Source organism: Lygodium microphyllum, chromosome 15 (assembly GCF_053477565.2).
Source record: "Lygodium microphyllum isolate KBCC chromosome 15, Lygodium_microphyllum_v1.1.10, whole genome shotgun sequence".
Taxonomy (NCBI): Eukaryota; Viridiplantae; Streptophyta; class Polypodiopsida; order Schizaeales; family Lygodiaceae; genus Lygodium; species Lygodium microphyllum.
Window position 1 is genome coordinate 83579120 of NC_141149.1, and position 16776 is coordinate 83595895.

At 43.2% G+C, this 16776-nt stretch overlaps 1 protein-coding gene across 12 annotated transcripts in view; it reads right to left on the reverse strand.

Moving 5' to 3' along the window:
• Positions 1–16776, reverse strand: part of LOC148024723 (uncharacterized) — a 165524-nt gene that overhangs the window by 34782 nt on the left and 113966 nt on the right. The gene's annotated exons all lie outside the window — the stretch shown is intronic.

The following is a 16776-nucleotide window of genomic DNA, read 5'->3' on the forward strand; positions in this document are numbered from 1 at the left end:
TGTGTATGAAATAATGATGGAACACTTTACTGTTGCCACAGCTGTGTGAGAATTCAGCATGCTATCCTATCCATTGTACACCAAATCTCTGGCTCAAGGCAATTCCCGAAAATCCACATCGGTGTTGCTCTTAAATAAAACCAATTTTGTGCTGCTGTTTTACTTTATTTCAGCTTGCCTTGGGTTGCATGCACCACCAAATCTGCACAAGCTTCTTGCTTTCTGAGCTCAACAAGCGCTAATTTTTGAAGATCCAGGACCTTTTACAGCACTAATTGCTGCTGACATAAACAGAACAGGTGGTCAGGATGAGAGGTTTAGCCTCTTCACTGTCATGTTGCTGTCTGGGTCAAGCACAAGTGCAAATCTGCCATGATTAATGTATTAATTGTAGGAAACTCCTTGCTACAACAATGACATTTTTTCCTTGCTTTCATAAGCAGTTTGGATAATTGTGACAGTTTGCAGCAGACAAGAAGCTGCCTAAATGCATGGCCCTACATGGGACTATCTTGTAATCAGAATTCTTGTAACAAATATTGCGTCTAGTCTAGTCTCTCGAGCACAGTCTAGTGCTCCCATAAGTGTTTGGCAAGACTACTTTCTAGGCCTATTGAGCACCATGGAAGCAAAGAATCGTGGCCTCCCTTCAAAACCTCCAACAACAAATTCAACACTTGAATGAACGACAAGCGCAACTTCAAATAGAACACCCTATGCAACTAGACCTTGTAATTCAAGAGATGCAAGACCAAATCTGAGACTTACAGAACAACAAATGAAGTGATCAGATGATTCCGCATGTTTATCAACCCGCAATAAGAGAACCCAAGATCAATATGCCAGAGAAGGTCAATGGTGACCGTTCGAAGTTCATGGGATTCCTACAACAAGTAAAGCTCTATATCCGCATGCAACCAGATAGGTATCCAGATGATGCTTCCAAGGTGGGATTCATTGGGAGTTAGGTTTGTGGTCTTTTATCATGGTTTACCCCAATCTTGGAAAAGAATATGCCAGTACTTCATAACTATAAGGCATTTCTTTGCGAGCTCACTTCCACATTTGGAGATACAGACACTAGTCAAGTAGCAAAAACAAAACTTCGGAAGCTACGACAAGGTAACCACCTTGCCTTCGCTTATGCATCTGAATTTAGGAAATTAATTTATAACCTCACTTGGCATGAGAAGTATTTTATCATGCCAATTCAAATGGGGTCTTCGAGATGACATCAAGGACCTCATGCTCACTATACCTAAGGCAAAAACACTCAACGATTAGATCATACAAGCCATCTAGTGTGATAATAGATTATTCAAGAGGAAGCAAGAAAAGAGAGAAGAATTAAGGCCTCGCCAATGGAACCCAACCCCAATCAAAGACCCAATAAAAAATAAACAGAGCCCAAACCGATACAAATAGATAATACCAAATTCCAGCCCTTGATCCCACAAGAAAAGCAAAGACCAAGAGAGAACCACCTATGCCTATAATGTGGAAACCCTAGACACATCACCCTAAATCGCCCAAATAAGAGGGCAAGAACCCCAAGAGTTGCTACAACCATCGTTGAGCAGGAAAATAAGGATGTCCGGTTGTAAAGGAGACCATACAACCGGACTTTGATATAAGAAAGGGTCTCTTGATTCTAGCCACACCCATGGAAACTTTTCTTGTCACAGTCCAAATGATCCTACCGAGAAAGACCCTTTCCCTCAAAGCCCTAGTTGACTCCAAGGCCTCCACATGTTTCATTGATGATGGCTTTGGGAATAGATACCAAATTCCGGTACTCCAAAAGACCAATCCTGCACCAACCGAAGTCATAGATGGAAGACCCCTAGTGTTTGGAGATATTACCAAGGAAACCCAACCACTCATGGTGACTCTTGGTAATCACAAATCTCGTGTATGCTTTAATGTCATATCCAATCCCAAAAATCCAATCATCCTTGGGATCACAACCCAGAAATTGATTGGGTAAGGCAAAAGATTACAAGTCGTGAACATCAAGGAAAGTTGGTATATCTAGGAGCCAAAGCCTTTATACACAACAAGGTAGGAACCAACCTACATGATATATCATATACCATATGATTGTACTATAGAACTACATGAGGGGGCTCGACCATCTTTAGGACCCATCTACAGGCTATTCCCGTCTCTTGAAATAAGCTCTAAGGTCTTATTAACTTCAAAGTGTCCCGCTATTGGGGTGTCATGGCATTGTTGGAGTACCTAGAGTCTCGGCTTTCCTAGAGGAATGTAAAGTAGATCCTTATAGTATTACAATCCATTAGTTTCTTGAAACTCACAAGCCTCATTCCCTTTTCCCTCTTGAATTTTTCTCTTGACATTGATAGCCAAACAATCATGCGGCAGGGCTTCATGGATTAACTACATCAAGGTAGGGTCGTCTTGGTGACAATTGGATATGGTTGCTAGCTGGAGGTGCTCTGGCTTGAGTAGTATTGCTCGTTGTTGATCAAAAGCTTCTTCTCCCTTCATAGGTGCCACATAGGACCTTCTTGATAAAGCATCTGATTGGCATTGTTGGCGTCTTGGGTGATAGGTGATAACAAAGTCAAACTTAGATAAGAAGTTACTCCAGCAGGATTGTCTTCGATTGAGGATGCGGATTGTCATAAAATATTCTAGATTTTTATAATCTGTATAGACAATAGCTTTATGAGCTTCACCCTCTAGATGAAAGTATCAAAGGCATCTATGATGGCAAGGAGTTCTTTGTCATGGATCTCATAGTTTATCTCTCAAGAGGAGAACTTCCTTGAGTGGAATGCCATTGGATGCATATGACCATCATCTCCATGGTGGGACAAGATGGCTCCTAAGGCATAGTCAGATGCATTTGTCTCTAGGAAAAATGGCTTGGTAGGATCTAGAGAGACTAGGATTGGGACAGTGGTGAAAGTGGTCTTCAGGGTTTGGAAGGCCTTCTCAGCTTCCGAGGTCTATGAGAACTTTGAGTTTCTTGTGAGTCTGGTGAGTGGTGTGACTATCTTTGAGTAATCCTTAATAAATATCCTGTAGAAATTGGTAAAGCCAAGGAAACATTGGACAACATCGCGGACACATTGTACCCCAAGAAATCCACTTCTATCTGATGAAAAAAACACTTCTCAAGTTTTGCATATAGTCCTTTTTCTCTGAGCTTTTCCAAAACTAATTTTACATGCTACTCATGCTTCTTTGGATCTTTTGAGAATATCAAGATATCATCGAAGTATATAACTACAAAATCATCTAGATACTCTCGGAAGATATCATTCATCATATTGTCGAAACACTGCAAGAGCATTGGTAAGACAGAATGGCATAACAACATACTCAAAGTGACCATACCTTGTATGGAAGGATGTCTTCCATTCATCTCCTTCTCTGATCCGTACAAGATTGTAAGCCCCTCATAGATCAATCTCTATGAAGATCTTGGTTTTCCCAAGGTGTTCCAAGAGCTCTGGTATCAACGGCAAAGGGTATTGATTCTTAACTGTTATCTTATTGAGTTCTCGATAATCCACACTCATTCAAAGTGACTCGTCTTTCTTCTTCACGAACAGAATTGGGACTCTAGCACGGGACTTTGAGTGCCTAATGAACCCCTTGGCTAAGTTCTCATCAATGTTCTTGCGTAGTTGAGCTAGTAGGTACGTCATCACAAACCACATGGCCTTCTGCAACCCTTGCCCATTCCAACGTGACCCTAGTCTTCTCTATCCATGGATTTCATAACAGATCTTCCCAAATCAGAAAAATATGACTCTATTCTTGTTGTGGTAGATAGGTTCACAAAAATGACACATTTCATACCTACTAACAAGACCGTCACAGGTGCAGCTACCGCTAAACTCTTCCTCAAATACATTTTCAGATTACATGGACTCCCACACGACATCATCAACGATCGGGATCCCCAATTCATATCTAGTTTTTGGAAAAGCCTTTGCAATCTCCTTGGAGTCCAAGTTTAGTTATCCACAGCCAATCATCCATAGACTGATGGTCAAATAGAACGGGTAAATCAAGTCTTGGAACAATATCTCCGCTACACCATCAACTACCATTAGAATGATTGGTTTAAGCTCTTGTCCTTTGCAAAGTTTTCTTATAATAGTAGTATCCATGTATCTACCAAGCAAACTCCTTTCTTTACAAACTATGGCCAACATCCAAGGATGGATGTACATCTCTCCAATAAAGTAAAGAATAATGTCACCCGAGATAGAGCTCAACACCTAGCAAATATACACTAAGAACTCAAGCAACAAATCCAAAAGGCTCAAAATCAGTATAAGCACTATGCGGACCACCATCGTCTCCACTATGCGGACCACCATCGTCTCCAACATCCAACATACAAAGTTAGTGATAAAGCATGGTTACTTAGGCATAACCTCTAGACAACAAGGACCTCCACCAAGCTAGACCACTAGAGATTTGGGCCCTTCACTATCGTAGCCCAAATCAACCCAGTTGCTTACCGACTCCAACTCCCCAACACCATGAAGATCCACCCAGTCTTCCATGTTTCCTTGCTCGAGCCATACCATAGCTCACCACTGAGGAGGGAGAGATCTAATCCCCCACCACCTGTCTAGATTGAACATGCAGAATTTGATGTTGAGCATATCTTAGACTCCAGGATCTTCCAAGATTGATTGGAATACCTTGTTTAGTGGAAAGGATATGACATCAATGATTGCACTTCAAAACTTGCAGAATATCTCTAAAGAGCACCTCTCAACATTAAAGAATTTCACAAGACGAATCCAACAAAACTTGGATCAAACTACCAAGCCACTCCTCATGGAACTCGTCACTAGAGGAGGGGGTAATGTCATGGACATGTCATGATCAAGTGTACGAATTAATTCTTGCTCCTGCCATATGAATCCACACCCCATGCGAACACACCCTTAATAGAGTATCCTCGAGTCAACCATGGGAACCCACCCTTGCCATGTCATCATAGAACCTTCTAGAAGATACGCCATGCCATCGCCTGCATCGATGATGTAATCATGGAATATTCTAGAACATGTAGCTACCCTCCAACACCTATAAAAGGAGGGGCTTGCCATAGAGCTCCTCAATCTTGCCAATACCAGTCTTGGAAGCTCGAGGAGTCAAAACCTCCAAGTAAGTAACTTTGAGTTCCAGTTCTAGTTCTTGTCTAGTCAAGGTATCTAGTCTTGTCTTGTCTTCCATTACCCTCCTCTTGTCTTGTCACCTTGTAATCTTGTAGTACGAGATCTTGTCTAGTACTATCTTGTATCTTGTTCATCCCTTTCGAGGGAGATCTTGCAATTCTGATATCATGTATCCATACCTACAGTCCCAGGTTGTAGGATCCTTCATATCCTATCAAGTTCTGTTGCCTATACCTACGGTCTAGGGTTGTGGGATTTTCCCTATCTTCTTAAGTTATCATTGTACCTTGTACCCCTACATGGAATTATCTTGTAATCAGAAATCTTATAACAAATCTTGCATCTAGTCTAGTCTGTCGAGCATAATCTAGTGCTCCCATAATAGTGCTCACATACAGTTTCATGAACCATGCACCAAACTGTGGCTTTTTGACACCCTCATTACACCCACACTCCTGTATGGGGTTGGGATCTGAGTCTCTTCCACACGAGGAGACAACCTTTGGGAGACCACAATGGACCAGGGAAGAGATACTATGACGGGTGGGAGCATATGGAGAGACCACTGATCATGATGATTTCACATATGATACGAGCGAAAAGATTGACCCCACATGAGATTATCAGAGCTGAGTTGGGAGCATCACCCATGGTGGTTGAGGCCTTGGTCCAAGCAGTGACTTTCATACATACACTATGAGAGCTCCCGCAAGATAGATACCCATAGCTAGCCTTGGCCTCTTCTACACAACAAGTAGCAGATGGTCGCAAACATTGTTGGTATGCTCAAATGAGTACATGGATGAGTTCACATGGGCTGCAAATTGATAGACTACCCCCCTTTCTTTAACTATAGCTTGGATTTGTCCTACACTTGACGTAAGCCGATCAGAGCTAGAACCATGTGATTAGAGTATACATATTGAGGTTAGATACATAGAAGACTTGGATCCTACCCCCCTCCCCCCATGGCACAAGGATGGCACACTTCCAAACCCACTTCCTTCAAGTATTTGAGGATGGTTTCATCGCTTGACCTAGTTACATGGATACACACCTCCCTCATGGATTACGCACAATTATTGGTCAGATCTGCACCTCATCCCACAACTTGAGGATTGAGACAAGTATATGGGAGGACATATAGACAAAGGAACGCATATGTAAACTATGTGACAAAGAGCCAGAGACAAAGGAACAATATATATGCCTACCATGGTATATTATGATATACAAGCAAAAAATCACTGTCTGTTTCGAGAGGGTTTTGGACCCTTGAGACAAAGAGGATCAAAGAACCTTGGATTTCTTCCTCTTGGAGCTCCAAAGGCGCAGAGCAACTATTCTAAGAAGTAGGAGGCCCCTACAACTCGGCTCATATAGACAAAGAGCGGTCACTGACTTTTTCACTGCTACACGACTAAGTATGGCACATACCACTACCACTGCCACAACCTACAAGAGTACATCATCATTGGACCTCATCTTCTGTAGATGTCCCTTTCCATAGAGCAGTGGCACTCAGCTGGTCTAGGCACCCACGTCAACCCGAACAATGGCCTAGACATCCACACCATAGACAAATAGAGCCATCATTGAGTGCCACAGGAAACCGATGTTGAGACACCTCGGCCATGCAGACATACATCTCCTTAAAGGAGAGACATCTCATTGATGGAGAGTTTCCTTTTTCTACTTCTACTTTTAGATCATCAACATGTTTTCTTTTTATAGGACACTATTTCACTTTTCAGTCTTATAGGCATGTTTTTCATCTTTTCTCATTCCAAATGAGAAACGCACTATCATTGTATGTATTGCTCTAGTCTCGTAGGCCACATTGGTCTTTTAGAGACGTTAATATACTCTCTCTCTCTCTCGTGAATGAGTGTATATTAATGTGTGGAGATATTTACATCAGGCCTTCAAGCCAACCAAACAAAAGGTGACACATCACAAAAAAGTCAGACACAAATCATCAAGACTCTTAGCACGCAAATATCACACAGAAAGGACAGCTGTGTGGAGTGAACAATATCCAGCCAAGGAGAGCAATGTTTGGAAGAACCAGATCAGCCGAAACCATAGAGGAGATCTACCATAGCACTAAACCACGAACACCGGCAACATAACCACGGATGCCCAAGGCCGGGGGCCGAATTTAAAAAAAAGGCATTTTGAGTATGCCAAATATGCCACAAAGCGGTCCATCTAAGGAAATGGAAGAGAGGACAACAATCTGTTTGCAAAGCAGACATAGAAGTCATCCTTCCCATAATCCACGAACGGGTTGAAATCCGCTGCTAAGTCACCGAGAACCACACTTGGGAGACGAAGCTCCAAATCTGTCAAGCAACAGGGCAAGAGATAAAAAGATGAAGCAATGTCTCGTCACATGTAGTACAAAATATACAACAACCACAAGAGATCTTGGGAGCTCACAACACATCCCCAATTGGAAGACCCCCAACAAGCAACCTCCACATGAATACTTTACCTGATAAGAAACCTTAGATTTCCAAAGGTGGAGAAGTTTTTCCTGCCACTTCTTTTTACTATCCCAGATATGCCATAATTTATTAGCCTCTCCAGTAATCCACCCTTGACCTCAACCTTCTGATGATAGATTTGATTAGTTGATATTTTCTCAAAATCATCAAGAAGCATAAACGTCCAATCTCGCCAAGGAGATGATGGTTGTAATGCAGGCAAAGGAGAAAGCCTCCGAAGCCTGTCATATATGGACGACCAAATGTCATGATAACCATGAGGCACCCGAAAGTGCTGACGAATACGCCAGAAAAAATAAAGTTGGAGCTTCCCAGGAATAACACCATCATGGACTATCTCTAACCTCAAACAAGCCATGCGAATAAACTTATCTCGCAGCAAATCTTTATCAAGCCAATCCAACAACCTGGAGGTAGCCAGCACTTGTCCTTGCAACGAATTCTCCTCCTTACCAAGATTAGGAGGGCGCCAAACTACAAAACGTAACATCTCCTGCCAAGATGCAATCAAGTGAGAGAGGAGAAAAGACTGGGAGACCTTAATAGGCCTTGTGGAGTTAAGCACATGCCACCAAGAGGCTTGAATAACTGTGCTACCATGAGAGATGCTAGACTTTTCTATGAAAATTTTTGCAATATTTTACCAGGGATCACTCTGTACACACAATGCTTGCAAAAGTGCAAATCTTAAAGCAGCCATATGCAAATTAACATCCAATAAAGCTGCTCCCCCCATCCTTTTAGGAGTAGTCACATGCTGCCATGAAATCCACGCCTGACCCAAATAATTCCCTTTCTTTTTCCACAACATAAACTGAATAGGATGAACCAATTCCAAAAGAGACTTCTTAGTCCAAGGAAGTAGTGGCAGGAAAAACGAGGCCATACTGATCATGATACATTGAGCAACTTTTAAGTCGCACATGAAAAGGCCAACCTTAAGATTTCCAGTACATGAACCGATCGTGTATCCGGGATGACATCCAATCAAGCAAGGCATGGGAGGTACATCCACACCAATAGGATAACCCAAGTGTTGGGTAATATCTCCTTTAGAAATCACAACTCCTTGCCAACCCAACACTTGCAAATCTCTCTCCATACAAGAAAGTTGTGTAGACTTTTGGGTATTGATATGAAGACCCGACGCTAAAGCAAAGAGATTCCACATAGCCATTGCCCCATGAACATTAGTACGATCAACCTCTAGAAACATAAAGGAATCATCCACCAAAGATTGACCCACAAGTTTGGCACCATTGGGAAGAGGCAAACCAACAATCTCGCCTTGATCAGCCAACTTATCCAACAATGAGAGGGGTGACCAAAGCAAATAGCAAAGGACTGAGAGAACAACCTTGCCAAAGAGACCGAGACACAAGATGATTTCATATGTGATCCCTTCATTAAGTGCAATATGAGTCACAACACCCTAACTAATGGTATCAACAAGGGAAGTCATGCGAGGACCAAATCCCATAGTGGACATCAATTGCCACAGGAAAGACCAGCTGACATGATCAAATGCCTTTTCAAGATCCAACTAAAGCATAACGACTTGCTGGCATGAGGCTTTGGCATAATCAATTCCCAATTGAACATTCAAAATGTTATGCATTATATTCCATCCCTTGATGAAACCATATTGACGTGGATGAACCAAGTGGGGGAATACTTTTTACAATCTATTTGCAATAATTTTAGAGAATATTTTATACAAGGAACCCATGACAAAAATTGGTCAGCATTAGTTCAAAGAGGTCCAATAATGAACCTTACTGCAACCAAGCACAGATCCTAGTAATCAAAGGAATCCTTCCCCTAAAATAAAAGATGGCTGCTCTCTCATGGAAAGCAGCAATCTGCTGTAAAACCAAGCCAATTCCCATGACAATAGCCACTTGATCCCCTTCCAATAAAGAGCTCACTTTACCCTCATTGGCATAAACATAATCTGACATAAGATTGTTGGCAATGGCAAGCATAAACTGAAGAGACCCATCGGTCAGTGAGCAAGGAGCTTGAACCTCTTGCCGAAGAAAATTCGGAGCAGATGAAAGCAGTTCATCAACCAACATCTTACAGCACTTTCTCATCTCCTCCCCATCCATCAACTGCCCTGAGTCCTCAGCCAAAGAGTCACCATCCGACTCCGCCGAATCTTTATCATCCCCATGTCCTATATGCTGATTGCAAAAAGCCACATCAATGCCATTTGATTCCTGCATATTTGCCATATCAAAACTCACCTGTCTCTCTTGCTGCTGAGGTCGCATATCAGCTCCAGGTCACAGGATTGCAGGGTGGCACCTTGTGCCAATGGCTCCAAATCCCACAGTAGCTTGAAAGTCAAATACCCAGCTCAGTCTGACAGGGGAACACTGTCACAGACGACTCCAGCACAGCGCACATGCAGGGCAAACAGGGATATAATGCAGCAAACTAGTGAACAGGTGAACGCAGCCACCAAGCTTGTTCGCTGAAGCCACAGGCGACAGTAGGGTAAAAGCAGGAACAGGCACGTGGGGGCACAGGCCCATGCGAGGACAGGGTAGAACAGCGAACCAGGGAATGGCAAGGACCAGTGTGGCCGTCCAAATTATATGATATCCTCTATGCACCCGAAAGTGCTTACGAATACGCTGAAATGAATAAAGATGGCCCTACCCAAGAATGACACTATCTTGGACTGTTTGTAACCCCAAACGAGCCATCCAGTTAAACTTATCTCTCTGCAAATCTTTATCAAGCCAATCCAACAACCTAGAGGAGGCCAGTATCTCATCTAGCGAGGAATTCTCCTCCTTGCGAAAATTAGGGGGGGGCGGTGGGGGCGCCAAACCGCAAAACGTAACACCGCCTACCAAGATGTGATCATATGGGAAAGGAGAAAAGACTGGGAGACCTTAATAGATCTTGTGGAGTTAAGCACATGCCACCAAGAAGCATGAATAACTTTGCTACCATGAGAAATGCCAATCATTTCTATAAAAAATTTTGCTATACCTGTCCAGGGATGACTCTATACACAAAGTGCCTGTAGAAGAGCTAACCTCAAAGCAGCCATATGAAAATTAACATCCAAAAGAGTTGCTCCCCCCATCCTTTTAGGAGTACTCACGTGCTGCCATGAAATCCACACCTAACCTAGGCGATTTCTTGTCTTCTTCCATAACATGAATCGGATAGGTTGAACCAATTCCAATAGCGACTTCTTAGTCCAAGGAAGCAAGGGCAAGAGAAACAAAATCATGTTGATCTTAATGCATTGAGCAACTTTAAGTCTCACATGGAGAGGCCAACCTTGAGACTTCTAGTACATAAACCGATCATGAATACGGGATGCCATCCAATCCAAGAAGGCACAAGGAGCTACCTCCACACCGATAGGATAACCCAAGTGTCTGGTTATATTCCCCTTAGGAATCACAATACCATTCCAACCCAAAACTTGCAAATCATTTTCCGTACAAGAGAGCAGAGTGGATTTCTGAGCATTAATGTGAAATCCTGATGCCATAGCAAAAAGTTTCCACGCGACCATTGCCCGATTAACATTCGAGCAATCAGCCTTAAGAAACATAAAGGAATCATCTGCCAAAGATTGACCCACAAGTTGGGCCCCACTGGGAAGAGACAAATCAACGATCTAACCTTGATTGGCCAACTTATCCAACAAAGAAAGCATCGGGTGAGTAACTAAAGCAAACAACAAAGGACTGAGAGGGCAGCCTTGCCGGAGAGAGTGAGATAAGGTAATTTCATCACTGATCCCTCCATTAAGTGCAATATGGGCCATTGCCCCCTGACCAATATTATCTACAAGAGAAACCATACGTAGCCCAAAACCCATGGTGAACACTAGCTGCCTCAAAAAAGACCAACTTACATGATCAAATGCCTTTTCAATATCAAGTTGAAGCATGACCACCTGTTGGCCCGAAGCTTTTGCAAAGTTAATCCCCAATTGAACATTTAAAATGTTATGCATTATATTTCGACCCTTAATGAAACCATATTGGCGTGGGTGAACCAAATGCGGAAATACTTTCTGCAATCTGTTGGCAATGATTTTTTAGAAATCCCATAACAGAAATGGATCTCCGTTGTTTCAAAGTAGGAGAGAGAACCTTGGGCAATAACCGAATGACTGCAATCTTCCAGTCTGAAGACATGACACCGGAATTCCAAACTTGCTGACACAGACGAGTCAACGGATCCTTAAGTTGCTCAACATTAGTTGAAAACAACTCCTTAGGAAGCCCATCCCAACCATGGCTTTTCCTTTTAGGAAAATGGGACAGTACCTCTTCGACTTCATCCTTTGAAATATCAGCCTCCATTAAGGCTACCCATTCTGGCTGAACCTGATTACTAGCCAGATCACAAATGTAGCTACGAGCAAAGTGTACAGCATCAGAAAGAATCTCTTGAGGGTCCAACAATGATTTATAAAAATCTACACACATTTGAATGATGGATGCACGATCTGTCACCATAGCACCTTGCTCATTCTTCAAACGCACAATATTTTCTCGGGCATATTTCTGATGTAATGGAGCAAAGAATTGGTGGGATTGACAGTTGTTATTGTGCAAAGCTTCTACTCTTGACAGCATTTTGTATTTAGCATATTCCTCTTATTGTAAAGATTGAACTCGGCCTTTCAACCATTCAATGCATGTAAGCAAGTCATCAGATATATCCCCCAACTGACATAGAGACAACGAATGGGCCAACAAAGATTATGCATGCAGCAATTCAGTGTGTAAAATGGAAGCATACTGAATATCATACTATCGGGATAACATACACACATTATCCCTAAAAACACGCCATGCTTCCGTCCCTTCTAATAGGACCCTAGAACGAAAGGAATCAATTATTTGCTGAATACATTCCAAAATTTGATTTTGCAGGAGAAAGGATTGATTGAAACGAAGAGGCAAATGAGCCAAGAGAGCCTTATAGGCATGGACAGGTCGGTGTGTCATTTCCAAGATCAAAGGATAATGATCAAACAAGACATGTTGTCCCTCTATCCACATATCAATGAGGATGCATCCAAGACCACATGTCCTGTTTCAAAGACTCAGCTGCAAGAGCATCCCAAGCATGTCGCTCAGGACCATCCATAACCGAGTGTTGTGAAGTCGTCTGATCCAAAGATATACAGGCATTAAAATCTCCCATTACAAAGCCTTGACGATCCATGGCAAGGCAATGCAAGTCATCCCAAAGCTCACGATGTTCACGAGCAGTAGAAGGAGCATACATACCCACCACACATAAAACCTCTCCCTCATATTGGATTTCCAAAATCATGAATCTACCTTGATGGTCCTGAGAAATCAAAGATGGTTGCAATGAAGATTTGATGGCCAACATTACTCTAGATTTATGTGGAACACAACCACTAAAGAAGACAGAATAATCCTTATATACATAAGATGATCCTAACAAAGCATATTGTTTATGTTCCACAACACAAAGAACATCCCAATTGCCCGCCAACACAACTTTCCACAACCCATACTGCTTACTACCCAAAGAGATACAACATGAAAGTTATGCCCCTTGACCTAAGCCAAAACACACAATTTCTTACCCTTGCTACCTTGGTCAAAGTCTTATATTTGAAAAATCACTTAGTCCATTCAATTAACGCTTTGAAAGAAGAATTCTATATGAACACACAACATGGTTGCACTCCAAAAAGAATGGGAGGTGGGTTGTTTTGGATTTAGAGACATATGATCACTCTTCATTGGGTACTATCCCAAGCTTTGTGTGAGGGTTAGTAGCCATAGTCTTTGATTGTTAGGCTTTTCCTTGAAGATTAGGATATTAAGTATTGAAACACCAGCATTTGTGCATCATGGTGGCACGTGATGAAAATGCTAAACACATTGTTCATCTTAAATATTCCATGCTTTTGAACCATTTGGTCATAACACAATTCTCATGATGGATTACAGAAAAGAAAACTACTGAATCCCCATTTTCCCTTTTCCTTTAACATCAACTGCTTTGGCTGCCTGAAATCTTTTCATCTCGCTTTGAATCACATCAACCAGATCTGCCCTTTGCAAACTAGCAATCAAATTACAAGAAGGAAACTACTATTGCTAGGCATGGAAAATATCTCGAGGAGGCACCATCCTCCCTCGCGAATCAAAGTGCAAAGCATTATCAGAAACCCTTTTTTCATTTGCACCAATTGCAGATTGAGGTTTCGTATAGAACCCCCTACCTGGGCGTTGAAACGTTGGAGTGATAGTCTGGGGAGCTAGGTGAACAGGAGTAGACCGACGCTCCTATCTAGCATTACAGCGAACCACCGTAACCCACGAATTATCCTGAGGAGACAAGTTCTAACCCACCGAAGATGATGCATGCTGAATACCCAACTTGAGAAGCAACCTTCTTTCCATCTACTGGACAATCTGCTCAGGTACAGCTTGAGGCTGCTGAACCATCTTCTAGGGAAGATGGTCATGCATATCCAAATCACGACCCATAGACGGCTGCATTACCTCATAGCTTCTATCACATTCTGAAATGAAATGTCCCAATTGTCCACACCTGAAACAATGTCCAGCAAATATGCCCCATTTCAGCTAATAAACCAAAGTTTGCAATCCCGGAACCTCAAAATGAACTTTGGTCAACCGAGGTTTCCCTGTATCCCAAAGCACACATGCCCTATTCTTGTTACGGGAGGCCAACCGAGGCTCCACCAACACCTCGCCAAGAGATCTCAAAATGAAGGGAAGAAGTTGCCAAAGATGGGCAGGAAAATCAACCACCTCGACCCAAATTGGGTATGCCTATCTAAGTACCTCCTGAAATTCTGCCATAGACCTCCAAGGAACCATATGGACTAACTGACCATCCATGAACAACGGGATACATTGCATAATATGAGCACGCACTTCCAAGGAGCGGAAGAGGACCTCAAAAAAACCCCTCGGGCCGTCATAAATCTCTTCCACAAGGGAAGCTTGTCCTTGCCCTAAAGCATCGCCCTAACACATATCCACATTGGCCAGCATGGATAGCAACCATGCACAGATTCTGGTGATCAATGGGGTTCTTCCCGTAACGTAAAAGATGGCTGCTCTCTCATGGAAGGCAACAATCTGCTGTAGAACCAGATCAGCACCCATAACAGCGACCACATGTTCCCCTTGTGGTAAAGAACTTGCTCTACCCTCATTAGCTTGAGCATATTCCGACATCAGATGATTGGCAGAGGCCAGCATAAACTGAAAAGACTCATTAGTCTGAGAACATGAAGCATGAACCTTTTTTTGAGGCAAATTCAAGGCACACAAGTCTAGTTCTTCGACTGACATCTTGCAACATTTACCCATCTCGTCCCCTTCCATTAACTGCCCAGAATCTTCAGCTGACGAATCACCATCTGATTCCACAAAGTCTTTATCGTCCCCATTTCCAATATGCTGGTGTGGAAAGGCCATATCAATACCAATAGATTCCTGCAAATTCACAATTTCCAAGGTTTATGCTGATTACACAGATTATTGCAACTTTGGCTCTCTGTCACAGAACAGAACTGAATCTCCTTCTATAGGCCATTGTACCTCAGGACCTCAGGACCACAGTGCCAATCTATACTCTGCTGTTCAGTTTAAACAGACCTTTTACAATCTCAGTCACTCACAGTCTGTCAAATGCCCTCACTGTCAAACGCAGAGCAGGGTGCCTCAGGAATGTCAGATTAGGGCGACGAGGATTGACAGTGGTGCTGGGACCGAATGCGTGCTGGGGCAGACCTAGCTCAAGCAGGCGGAAGACAGGTGTCTGGACGTCAGGGGCAGGAGACGAAGTGACGGGACAGGCAGGACGAAACAAGATCCCACTCTGGTCAGAGCCAGGGAAACAGGGAGCGTGCGGGGCAGGAACAGAACGACAGAGGCGTCACGTCCGTCTGCCAGTAGGAAGGCACAAAACCCTCTCTCTCATGCTTGCCATCGCCCTCTCTCTCTCTCTCTCTCTCTAGTTCCCAAATGCAAAACACACCATCATTCTCTCTCTCTCTCTCTCTCTCTCTCTCTCTCTCTCTCTCTCTCTCTCTCTCTCTCTCTCTCTCTCTCTCTCTCTCTGCGTCTGTTCCCTGGAGCCTGAGTGGTCGGTGCAGCACAGGCCTTGTGGATAGCATGCCTGTCTTCAACTTCACTGCCCTGAATCTGTCTTCAACCCTGCTCTGATGCTACCCTGAGTCTGCCGTCAACCTCTGCCTCTGCCCTGATGCTGCACCTCTGCACTGGACTGCCGAGGTGCCCTGGACTGTGCTGGTGCTTAAAGTCGTAATTCTAGCATCTGCAGTTCAAAGCAGACTGCCCTGTCTTCTGCAATTCATGTCTGCAAGTCTGCGCTTGTGCCTGAAGCCCTGGCTGCGGGCAGGGCTGGACTATGTGGCAGTGCTGGCAGGGCTGAACTGCTAAGGAGCGCGCGCGCACACACACACACACACTCTCTCTCTCTCTCTCTCTCCCCCCCCCCCCCAAGATATCTCTAGAATGTCTCTCAAATAACATAATTCGCCAAGGATGTCACTTTCTAGCAGCACTCCATGGGTGGCAGGGCTGAACTGCTAAGGAGCACGTACACACACACACACTCTCTCTCTCTCTCTCTCTCTCTCTCTCTCTCTCTCTCTCTCTCTATATATATATATATATATATATCTCTAGAATGTCTCTCAAATAACATAATTCGCCGAGGATGTCACTTTCTAGCAGCACTCCATGGGTCATCTACTACTTTCCTAAACTCTTTGTTTGTTAATTTGAATACCTTTCCTCACAACTATATAGTAGCTTGGCTATCCAAGTTTTTGCTAATCTCTAACCAGGAGTTATCCCTTCTCGTGTGCATTTGCTTGTGTTCACTAGCATACACTACACAACCAATAGAATATACACAAGAGTGTAATATCCCAAGAGATCACTGTATCCATGCAAGCACTGATCATGTATGGGTAGAAAAAGAACAAGAGAGGAAGTTTACTAGTAAGTTTGCACCCGCTATTAATAGGTTCTTTAGAAATTGGTAAACTGGGTAAT